This window comes from Saimiri boliviensis, chromosome 1 (assembly GCF_048565385.1).
Source record: "Saimiri boliviensis isolate mSaiBol1 chromosome 1, mSaiBol1.pri, whole genome shotgun sequence".
In the NCBI taxonomy this organism is placed as follows: Eukaryota; Metazoa; Chordata; class Mammalia; order Primates; family Cebidae; genus Saimiri; species Saimiri boliviensis.
In genome coordinates this window covers 95,079,387-95,091,464 of record NC_133449.1, presented here as the reverse complement: position 1 = coordinate 95,091,464, position 12,078 = coordinate 95,079,387, and the positions used below count along the sequence as shown (strand labels likewise).

Below are 12,078 nucleotides of genomic sequence, written 5' to 3'. Positions count from 1 at the left end.
GAGGTTGCATGGAGGCAGAAGTTACATTGAGCCAAGATTGCACTACCGCACTCCAGACTGGGCAGAACAGCTTCCATCTCAAAAAAAAAAAAAAAAAAAAAAATATATATATATATATATATATATATATATATATATATATATATATGTATATATATGTATGTAATGTCCATCATTATTTTCACTAGGTTGACAACTATGACAACTAGGTGTATCATTTTGCAGCTTAATGAATCCAGGAAAAGTGTTTCTTAGTAAAAGAAGAAGGCAAACATTTTCACCAGCCTAATTGAGAACAAGAGTACTTATAATCTATATTAATGTTAAAAATCCTACCTCCTTTGCAATGGCTTCTTTGAGCTCAATTGTATGGATATACCACTACTTGTTTTATCAAACCTACCGATGAACATTGAGATGGTTTCCACGTTCTCACTGCAACAAAAAAATCATTTTACATTAGTTTTCTATAGGTTAAATGTCCAGAACGTGACGCTGTGTAGTCAAAAGTCACGTACATTTCAAAATGTGATCTCTACTGCCAGATTTCCCTCCAAAAATATTGAATCCAACAATGTTAGAAAGCCCCTTGCCCTCTCTGGGAATTCTCAATTTTTTTTAATCATGTCGGTCAAGTCAATAACAATAAAAATAACATCATGTTTTAATTTACCATGCATTTGCATCCCTTATTGACTAGATTAAACATTGATAGTATCATGCTCACTGCTCACTTGCAATCACTGCGTTATTGTCAGTTTCCATATTTCCCCCTTGGTTTGCACTCTTCAGAGTCTCATTCACTGAAAAGAGGTTTTTATTGTTACATGAACTCTTTGCCTATAACAACAACAACAACAAAATACTCTTCCCAGGTTCATTTTGTTCTCTTTCAAGTTGTACTTCTACTGCTTTCACCATACAAAAGTTTCACATTTCAGGAAATTGTATCAAATTGTAGCCATGTTAATAAAATGTTTGCTTTCTATCGTCTTTTTTGTCAAGCTTAAAAGCATTTCTTTATACAAGGTTATTGAGATAGTCATCAGTATTTTCTTCTGGTAAATCCAGTTTCTTTTTTAAATATTTAAATATTTTATTTCTCTGAAATCTATTTTGAAGGAGTCGGGGGACATCCAGCTTCCTTTTCAATATGGTTAATCTCAATAAGAATTGTCCAACACTTTCTGCTGAGTAATCCATATCTTCCCAACTGCTTAGAAATACCACCTCTGTCCTAGGTTTCTATGCCTTTCCCAGCCTTCTAGTCGTTTTTATGACCTGCCAGCCTCAGCACTACCGCCACTTTCCTTCACTTTTACTGCTCCATGACTACTGTACTGTATCGCAAGGGAAATCTCCCCAACCACTCTTCTCTTTCAAAATCTGTGTCACATTTCCATTCTATCTATTCACCCAGTTGCACCTTAAAATTATATCATGATACAAAATAACTTTTGTTGAAACCTTAAAACTTCCACACTCTGATAATAAAGTTCCCCCAAAATATTATTTATGACAGGGATCAGCAAACTTTTCCTGTAAAGGCCTACGCAGTGAATATTTTAGTCTTTTTTTGCAGGCTGTTATTATCTGTGCTGCAACTACCCAACGTAGCCATTGAAGTGCAAAGGCAGCCATAAGCAGCATGTAAGTTAATGGGCATGTCTAGAAAACTTTATCTGTAAAAATAGGGAGAGGTTCAATGGCATATTACTCAGCCACCAAAAAACTAAAGTACTGATACATAATATTATCTTGGTGCCAAAACCCACAATTACTTTTGCACCAACCTAATACAATGTGAATGAACCTCAAAAACATTATGTGGAGTGCAAGAAGACAAATACAAAAGGTCACATGTTGTGCAATTCCATTTATATAAAATATACAGAATTGATAAATCCATAGAGATAGAAAGCAGACTAGTGATTGCCACTGGCTAGAGAGAGGGGAGAATACAGAGTCATTACTTACTAGGTATTAAACAAAGTGATTTTCTGGGAAATAAAAAAAGTGTTGAAAGTAGAGGCGATGATTACATATCATTGTAAATGTACTATGGACTTTTATACTTTAAAGTGGTTAATTTTATGTTATATAAAATTCACTTAAATTAAAATTAAAAAGCAGAGGACTGAATTTGACCCATTGGCCGTACTTTGCCAATGCTGATTTATAGGATAAACAAAATAATAGCATTAAAGAAAAGTTTCATAAAGAAGGAACTTGCATTTGATAACATAATCATGTTTTCTTCTAATTTTTGTCCCATGGAAAATGCAGCCTACCCAAAAGGAGTTGAGAGGAAGTTCCAGCGGACAGGAGAGCTAGGCACAGTTACATACAAACATCAGGATGGATTCTTTGGGGTAGGATAGGCTAGTAACAGATAAACTCCCATGCTTTGGTTTACTTGTTACTCAAACTAACCTCAGCACAACAGAAGTTTAGTTCTTTTCCTCTAACAGACCTTTACAGGTATTCAAGTTGGTAGGGCAGTTCTCTACCACATGGTCATTCAGGAATCCAAATCCTTTCATTTGGTAACTACACCATTCTCTGGGACCAGGCTATTTCTTCACAAACTGCAATGTATATCTTATTAAAATGAAGATAATGACTTAGTAGGTCTGGGTGGGACCTGAGATAGCGCATCTCTAATACACTCCTGGTCATGTGGATGCCTCTGGTCTGGGCACCACACCTGGAGTAACAAGATGACAAAGACATTATTGCCGGCTGCATCGTAACAGCAGCAAAGATAGCAAGAAGACCCAGCTGCTGTCCCCAAAGTCTGAGCCTTGAAATGCATGCTGCATTTCCCTTTATATTCTATTGGCCAATCTGCGTGATGCCACCTAAGAAGGGAGGCTGAGCAACATAACCGATAACCATTCTTCAGTGTGGAAAGAGAAAGCTAACTTTGTTAAACAGTTAACAGCCTCTACCCTATACACTTCCAAAATGCATTAAAAGACAATAGGCCAGGCACAGTGGCATATGCCTGTAATCCCAGCACTTTGGGAGGCCGAGGCAGGTGAATCACCTGAGGTCGGGAGTTCAAGACCAACCTGACCAATGTGGTGAAACCCCATCTCTACTAAAATAGAAAAATTAGCCTGGTGTGTTTGTGCACACTTGTAATTCCTACTCAGTGGCTACTCAGGAGGCTGACATGGGATAATCGCTTGAACCTGGGAGGTGGGGGTTGAAGTGAGCCGAGATGGTGCCACTGAACTCCAGCCTGGGACAGAGAGGGAGACCCTGTCTCAAAAAAAAAAAAGACGACAATAATGCTGAGACTTAACCAGATTAGCTAGTATTTCCTATCAATATGTAGTGTTTTTTGAGTTACAAGACCTTAGAGAAGTGCCAATCAGACCCCGGTGTATCAAAAGAACTGAAAATTACATGGTGGAGAAAAGGCAAACTACAATGAACTAAGGGCTTTTTTGTTTTGGGTTTTTTTTTTTCCAAAGAAAAATTGGTTTAGACAATAACTTAAAAGAAGGTAAATTGATCCATGAGTAAAGATTTCAAAAATTTATACGTTAAAAGAAAGATCTGAAGACAAAAATGATGAGTAAATAGTAACTGAGTCTCAGATAGGAAACTGAGTAAAAACTTATCCAAGATTTTTCTGGTCAGAGCCCAAGGGATACCAGCCAAACAGCCAAATCAGCAGGGCACTTGTGATAGAAGGAATGAACTTTAGACTCAAAAAGATCCTCTGCTTGGCAAGGATACAAAGAGCACACATTGGGAAAGGACAGTCTCTTCAGCAAACAGGGAGGGGGAAACTGGATGTCCACATGTTGGACCCTTGCTTTATACTAGATGCAGGATTTTAAAAGCTGCCTGGATGATTATAATGTGCAGCCAGGTTAGGGAATCAGCGGTCTACAGACATGGTGATGAGCTCCCCCTGACTTCTTCCTTGGGCCAGACAAATCCATGAAAACAATTCAAGTGGTTCTTAGTGCTACTGCACATGGGAGTCACCTAGGGAACAGTCAATATGACCAATGCCTGTCCCATCCCCAGGTGTAGCCTGGACACAGGGAGTTTTGAAGCTTCTCAGGTGATCCAAAGGGCAGCTAAGCTGAGTTCCCTGCACAGAACACTATTCCCAAACATTCCTGAAACACCCATCCGCTGGAGCTCTTTTAAAAGAGAGAGAGAGAGAGAGAGAGAGAGAGAGAGAGAGACCTGAGGGGACTGATTCCCAGTGTTCATCCCAGACCTACTAACTCAGGGAAGAGGGCTTGCAATCAGGGAACTTGACAAGGCCCAAATTATTCTTATCAGTAAAGGTTGGGAGGCTCTGTACTAAAAATAGTTTATGCACAAAAGCAAACATTTCCATTAGTGTGTGTGTGTCTGTGAGACAGAGAGAAGAGAGCAAGAGAGAACTGCTTCTGTGCTCACACTTGATATGGCCTGGGGATTATGAGAGGCATGTAAGGCATGATGCCTCCAAAGAGGGCTGACCCTCATACAGCAAAATAAAAACTCAAGCTCTTATTCACCCTACACACTGCAGTGTCCACAGGGCCTCCACCATCTTGCTCTCCTGTGGCCCAGCTCAGAGTGTGTAACTGACTTGCAATCACTCCCCTAGTTAGTGGGCCAGCCAGAATCACACCCCTCTATTTCAACTCCCGGATCAGTGTTCCGTCCTCAAAACTGCGATGTTTGGAACCACAGTCGCTGCATGGGACCTGCACCCCCGTGAAATATTTCATCATAGTTGAAATGAGCATCAAAGAGAAACTTGCAGTGGGGACAGCAAGCATGTATGCACAAAGGCTTGAGAGCTGGGGGCTCTTGGTGATGGTCTGAAATAGTCAGCCTCAGGGCACAGAAGCAGTGGACACACCATTCTCCCCACCAGCCACTCCCCAGCTGCACGTTGACTGCTGCCCTCCCAACAACACAGGGCCCAGTGAGGCAAGGGGCCAGTGCAGTGGCCAGTAGCTTCTGATCCAATTGAAAGTAAAACAGAAGACCGTGGATGCCATCTGACCACGGGATCAGTGCCCCTGGCTCACCCTTCTTTCTCTCTCTCAGAATACGCCCTTGCGTTCATTTATGAAAACACAGGGTAACTGTGCACTTTGAGCTGGGCAGTGCTGGGGTGCCCCTCAGTAAGCAAAACAGGCCAACCATGGGGCTTCCCTTAGCTTACATTCTGAAGCCCGGTTTCTCAAGCCTTGCTACACTACCTGAGAGCTGTCGGAAAAGCAGGATCCCAGGTCCCACTCCATGCTTCTTGAACCAGAATCTGTGTTTTAACATGACTCCAGAGGATCTAAATGCACATTAAAGTTAGCACTGATTTCTATGCCTGTTTCCATGGATGAGAATCAGAGCGTGAACTCCAAGGAAATGCCACGCCATCTCCCTTCCCTTGGCTTTCAGTAGGAGTGGGTATTGAAGAAAATAACTCTTCAGCTGTTAGGTCTCAAAAAGATCTCAGAGTTCACCTAGTTCAACTTTGTCCTTTTACAGGTGACTAAGTCAAAACCCAGAAAGGTAATATGATTTCTAACGGGTAAAGCTGGGATCAGAACCAAGGATTTTATTCCCAAATTCAATGTGCCCATCACATGCAAAGGCTCCTGCATACCATCCAAATCTTGGGGAGGCTGAGGATGGTCAGGTAGTAGGGTCTGTGAGAAAGGGGGAGACACAAATGAACCAGGAAAGATGGGGAGTTGCACCGATGAAGGTCCTGAGGGATCCCCTGAAACTGGAGGTGGGGTGCAGCAGGTCCACTCTGCAGCCCATTGTCAAGTTGGCTTTTTCACTCTCAAAGTTGGTCCCGATTCTTTCTTTATTTTTCCTTCCTTCCTTCCTTCCTTTTCTCTCTCCCTTTCTCTCTTTCCCTCCCTTCCTTGCTCCCTCCCTCCCTTTCTTTCTTTCTTTTTTCTTTCCTTCTGCCTTTCTCTTTCCTCTCTCTCCTTCCTCCCTCCCTTCCTTCTTTCCTTTCTTGCTTGCCTGCCTCTCTCTCTCTCTCTCTCTCTCTCTCTCTCTCTCTCTCTCTGTCTTTCTGTCTTTCTTTCTTTCTTTCTTTGATGGAGTCTTGTCCTGTTGCCCAGGCTGGAGTACAGTGGCGCAATCTCAGCTCACCGTGACCTCTACCTCCTGGGTTCAAGTAATTCTCATGCCTTAGCCTCCCGAGTAGCTGGGACTAGAGGCATGTGCCACCTCGCCTGGCTAATTTTTGTATTTTTAGTAGAGACAGAGTTTCACCGTGTTGGCCAGACTGGTCTCCAACTCCCGACCTCAAGTGATCCACCTGCTTCAGCCTCCCAAAGGGTTGGGATTACAGGCATGAGCCACCACACCCAGCCCCTGATTTAAAAAATACTGATCCCCCTTGGCTTCCCATCGTGAATGTACTCTGACATGAAGGAGGGCATTCCAGCCCCTGAAACCCACAGCAGCGCAGGAAGACGACCACCAAGAATCATTCTGCCTGCATTCCTCCAGCTGGGCTGGACCCCAGAGACTAAGACATACTTTCTAAGGTTCACCCCAGGCCTTCAAAAGGCTTGGCTGGATTATTGAAAACTAAGCAATATCCACTGATTCAGAATGTGTATAAATTATAGCCCAATGTGTTAAGACAAGCTTCCACACCAAAAGCGCCCCTTTAAGTCTCAGCAATTGAACAGATTGTTAAGGAAGCCGACAACTCCGTTCCGCCTCCTCTCTACTCATTTTAAGTATTCTGCACTGCACTGCTTCAAAACTCAGACTTAAATCAACTTGAAAGATTCCTCCCCAAGAACCAGCACATTTTGTCAAAAACCAGAGAGATTTAAAAGGAACACACCCACCCACTACCCCTCGAGTAGTACCAGAGCACAGTTGTCTGAGCCTTGAAGTGAGAGACGGGCAGATGGGGGCCAGGGGTGTGTGATAGGCCAGTCACTTCCTTTTCTTCCCACTCCAATAATAAATAATCAATTTCATAAAGTCAATAGAAAGAGGCAAGAGTGGAAAGTACCCATGGCACATTTATAAGATGGATGTTTCCTGGGCTTCTTAAGTATAGTGTCTTGATTCTTCTCAGTTGTTTTAAAAGTAGGAGAGAACACCTGTTTCATGTTACGCGCCCACAACTAGGCTGTGTGATTTAGATGGAGCACACACTATGATGAACAAAAAATATTTGCGGGAAAGAATGGCTTGACAAGTTAACAAAATTTTTTATGTTCTTTCCAATTCAGAGAGAGAGAGACAAAGGAGCCGAATTGCCAGAGGATAGAAACACTTCGTTTCTAGCTGAACTCTCATAAAAGCCTTCTGAATGCGGTTTCCGACATTGGGAGGGAGGGTATTTTTATGATGGATTTTTTAACCTTTTCCTCAAAAGCTGAGATTTTGTTATCACATTCCACTGCTTCCCAATGGTGATGACTTAAGTAGAAGGAGCATTTCTCAGCTCCACTAGCTAATGTTTCCACTGAAGCGAAAGGGGTTAAGAATTTGTTACTTGATCTAATGGCAATGACTTTCCAATAGACATGCACGGAATCATTGATCAATGTGCCCTCTCCTTGTTTGCATTGGAACACTGTTCAATTTACACCAATTAAAGAATGCTTGGTTTGGGTATTGAAGAATAATTAAGGGATGCAAATCCCCAAGGGCTTCTAAAAATGACATCTGACTAGAATGGTGATTATGGCATGAAGGCGACATTAGTATTTAAATACTTTGACTGATAGACAAAATCATTACAACGTCTCTCCAGGAAGAGTGACATTAGGTCAATGTATGTACCTGCCTGGTCACCCTAAACAAATTTGACAAGTCTAATTTTAAGTAATTGCTCAGAGTTTAGTGGCAGCCTCTGTCCCCACAAGGGCAGCTGTCCAGACCACATCATGTAATTGAGATGTGTCTTTAAACTGTATATGTCAACCCAACATGCAAATGCGCTCTCAAAAAAAAATGTTAAGGGTTAGTGACACTCCAGTGAATTATTTTCCAGTCAAATTTCAACAAGAAAACTTTACTGTAGTTATTTGTCAACTTATTAACAAATTCTACCTCTTCCTCCTCTAGGAAAAATTGAGTTTCCTATCTAGATCGGGCTCATCCGGAAACCATTGCAATGTGTGGTTCCTGGACCAGCAGCCTGAGCGGTACCTGGGCACTGAGTAGAAAGGCAAAGTCCCCGGCCCCACCCCAGGCCTCCTGAATCAGCAACTCTGCGGGTGAAGTCCCACAGGGATGCTTTCCCAAGTGCCCCCAGTGACTCTGAGGCCTAAAGATTCACTATCTGGGTGATTAAATGGAGGCCCAGAGGTTTAGGTAATTTACCTGAACCACACAGTTCACTTGAGAGTGGAGGCTGGGGCTGATCATATCATGTTCAAAATGTTAATTCCTGAACCTTGGTCCAACTTTTATCTGAAATGTTCATCTTAGATTTGTCCTGTGATAAGAATCCAGGCAATTAAGTAAGACTGACTTTTTATTTTTCAGCTAAAGTCTTGAAAGTATTTCACTCGTCTGTTTTTTAGTCACCTCCCTGGGAATCCCTGAGAAGGTACACAGTGTCTGTACTGGTGGTGGAGGGCTGTTTGTTGTCTTTCCCCTGGTTTTCAGAAGCTGGGCCTGCGTACAGAGGTAGTCACTGGCTTCGTTGTAAGAGGAAGTATCTCCAGAGCCAGTGGTATGATAAGCAGTGTGAGAGCCTCAAGAGGTCCCCTCTTCAGTCCTTGGAGATCATCTAGGCATATGTAGAGAGTGGTCCTTCCTTGCTCCAACTCCCTGCACTGATAGGCAGAGCCCCTGCTGCCCCTTACTGGACATGGAGTGAGAGTGACAGACTTTGGTATATGAAGTCACTGATATTTGCAGAAAGTTTGTTCACACTTTACAACCTGGAATATCACAGGATCCTCTGGAACCTCTGAACCATCCCTTTGCACCATTAAAAGCAGGCAATCGGTATAGGATAGAGGGTAGGTGGGAAAAAAAAAACTTCCCTATGTAGAATATAACTTAAGAGAATGATATTTCCAAGAGGACAGAAGAAAGTGAACTAAATTTGAGTTACTTACTGAAAGATTTCTAATTTGATTTTCTTTTTTTTCATCATCACTGTATCTTCGGCCCCTTACCCCAGTCTCACAATCCTTGAGCCACATAGAGCCTTGTATGTACCTAACTACAAGTGAGTGAATCAAATCAAAACTGAAAAATGAGTGGTCTCATTTGCAGGCTGCACAAGTTCGCCATTTCCAGTGCCCTGCCAAGCAGCCCAGCCCTACAACGCAAGCGTTGGAAAAAGACTTCTTTCCCACTTGCCCAGGCTCCCAACAGATGGAGAAAGCCCATCTGAGATGGCAGTCCTCCTCCCTCCCCCTGCTATCCTTTTCTTCCTAAACACCCTCACCACCAAGGTGAGCCTGTGCGCCCAGCAACCTCCCCCTGCCCCACCTGCCTTCCTCTTCTGTCTCTCTCCCTCCGTCCCTCTCTCGGTAGTGATGCTGAGTCTTTCAGCCATTTCATCCCTGGGCTCTCTGTGCAGGGCGAGGGGTAAAATGTGCCTTTTGAATGGGGAGGAGTAGACAGGGTGGATTAATGGCAGCAGCAGAAGAGTGATACAGCCGAGCAGAACAAAACGAGGGCGACCCGGACAGAACAAAGCGCCACAATAGATCATTTCTGAAAAGTCATCCGGGCAGCTTTGAAACCCAGGGTTGTGTGTTCCAGCGCAGTGTCACATCCACGGGCTTTCAAGAGACATGAATGGAAACGGAACAGTAACTCTTTTTCATGCCTCTTTTCAGGGGTCTTGTCAGCAGAGAAGGATTTACCATTCAATTCCCATACTTTTATGTGGGAAATTAGGAATTTGCCCCTTAAAAAGAAATTGCCTTTTAAACTCTCATAAATTGTGGCGATTTTATAGATTTACCAAAACTTCTTCCTCCTTTTCCTCTTGCCACTTGTATTTCATTTTTCAAAATACTCGTAAACACCATTATGCACATACACATACACAATTCTCAGGAATCTTCTATTCAGAAAATCTTTAGCCAAAGAGCTGTTTCATCTTTCTGCTTGATAAAGTACTTGGTTGCTGTCCGTAATTTTGTTTTACCACATTTCATCAGACACCCAACCTCGTTTCAGAATGAAGAGACACACACTAGAAATTATTTATCACTGTGTATCGGAAAGATTGGCGTGGCTTGCGCTAAACTGGTGAAAAGGTCAGAGGCAAAATAAAATAGGACCCTCATTCATTCACTGGGCAGCAGGAATTCACTGGGCAGCCACTGGTGAGGCTTCCGACTCGCCCTGAATACATCCTACTTTGGAATTGCCTAAAAAAAATAAAAAATAATAATAAATAAATAAATAAATAAATAAAAATCAAGTTTAACTAGAAGAGAGCTCGATAAAACGTCCCAAACTGGAGTGGACCGGCCCGTAGTTTCCCCGTGGACAGCACGTATCTGGCCCCTTCCTTCTCAGAAGCGCGCAGTGTTTTGCCATGTTAATCTCATTAACCTTCCCTATCAGTTTCAACGGGACAGAAATGAAGACTTGAGAACGTGGAGTTTCTGGCCGGAGAAGTCAAGCTTTGGCTCGGAGCCAGTACATTTGATCTGGCTCCCCAGGCCTCTTCCAGGGGCTTTTTTTGGAGCAGAGGAAGAAAGCACAAATAAGGGAACCTTGCCATAGGAAACCCAGCCATGTGTGATTCCTCGCTGCCCTCTTCCCTCCTCCTGCCCCCAGGAGAGTCCCCATTCTCAGCGAAGGGAGCAGAGCGCAGCTGAGCTGACGGCAGGGCCATTCTCCTGGGGCGGTCAAGCATGCCCGGATTCCCCGGACCATTCCCTCCAAGAAGCCTTTGGGGCAGGCAAGAGATAGAAAGGAGGGACAGGGAGGGGCGGGGGAGGGAAGAGAAAAGAAGGTTTTTCTCCTCAGCAGGTCTGTAAGGCGAGACTGGGGCACACTAACCATTTCCTGATGTGCAAAGGCAGAAACTTGGACTTCTTTTCTTGTCAGATTTCTTAGATATGCAAAAACCTAACCCAACAAAAGCAAATCTCGAAATAGATTTAACTTGGAAAGGTCCAGACCCGGGTGTCACTTCTCTGACCAAAAAAAAAAAAAAAAAGATTAAAAAATCAATTTCCTATTTCTAAGGGCAGTAAAGAAACAAAACTCCAACACTAACTGCATCAAGCTCCGCAAATCTGGGAACTGTGTGATTTCCTTCCCTGTCAATAGTCATGCCAAAAAGAGTCAGAATCTTGCTCTTTAAGAAGCAAATCCCCATTAGGAATTAATAAATGAAGAAATGGTGGTTCTTACACACGGACCTCACTTGCTTGAAAAACAGAAGCAGCTTTAATGCTCTGGGAAGGTTTACTTTATAATTAAAATATTTAACTATATTTCATTTAAATGTATATTTAAATTATAATTACGTATATATTCAAATTACATTTAAATATTTAATTTGAAATTAAAATATTTCCAATTCCTTCTTTGCTCTCTCTAAATGAAGAGCAGAAATTCCAAAGACCAGGCAGCTCACAAGCTTTCTAAAGCCCCATGGCAACAACTCTTACAAGCCCCAGAAAGAGCAGTGCCCAGTGCCTCGGGGGAGACATCCTTTTCAACAGCCTCTCCCACAACCAAAAACTACAAATACTGACAAGATGACAGCACCACTAACCTCTAAACCAGCGATTCCCAGCCTGTTCGGAATTAGGACAGCATCTTGGTTCAGAAACTCTCTTCCAACTTAACTCTTTAAAAAAAAAAAAAAACTGGCCAAAAAAAAACTTTTTAAAAAACTTAAATTGCTTTCAAATATTACTATGTAATTAGAAAAAAGTTTTCTGTGATTTTTCTTAAAACCTGTTCCAACCTCCACTGCCAGGACCACTATAGCCTGTGACAACTATAGAAACTCTTACCTTTTCTCTGTCCTTTCTTCATCAAGCAGTGAAAGTTATCCTAAAATAATTAAGCGAATTATCCCACTTCCCACCTCCATCACTGGCTTAAAGCTCTTCCACCAGGGAGTTT

At 42.6% G+C, this 12,078-nt stretch overlaps 1 protein-coding gene across 1 annotated transcript in view; it reads right to left on the bottom strand.

Moving 5' to 3' along the window:
- LOC101053791 (uncharacterized) overlaps window positions 1–12,078 on the bottom strand; it is a 101,140-nt gene that overhangs the window by 35,613 nt on the left and 53,449 nt on the right. The window contains exon 7 of the mRNA XM_074397227.1: window positions 337–11,797. The gene's annotated coding sequence lies outside the window, so the exon portion shown is untranslated. The remainder of the gene's footprint in view (window positions 1–336; window positions 11,798–12,078) is intronic.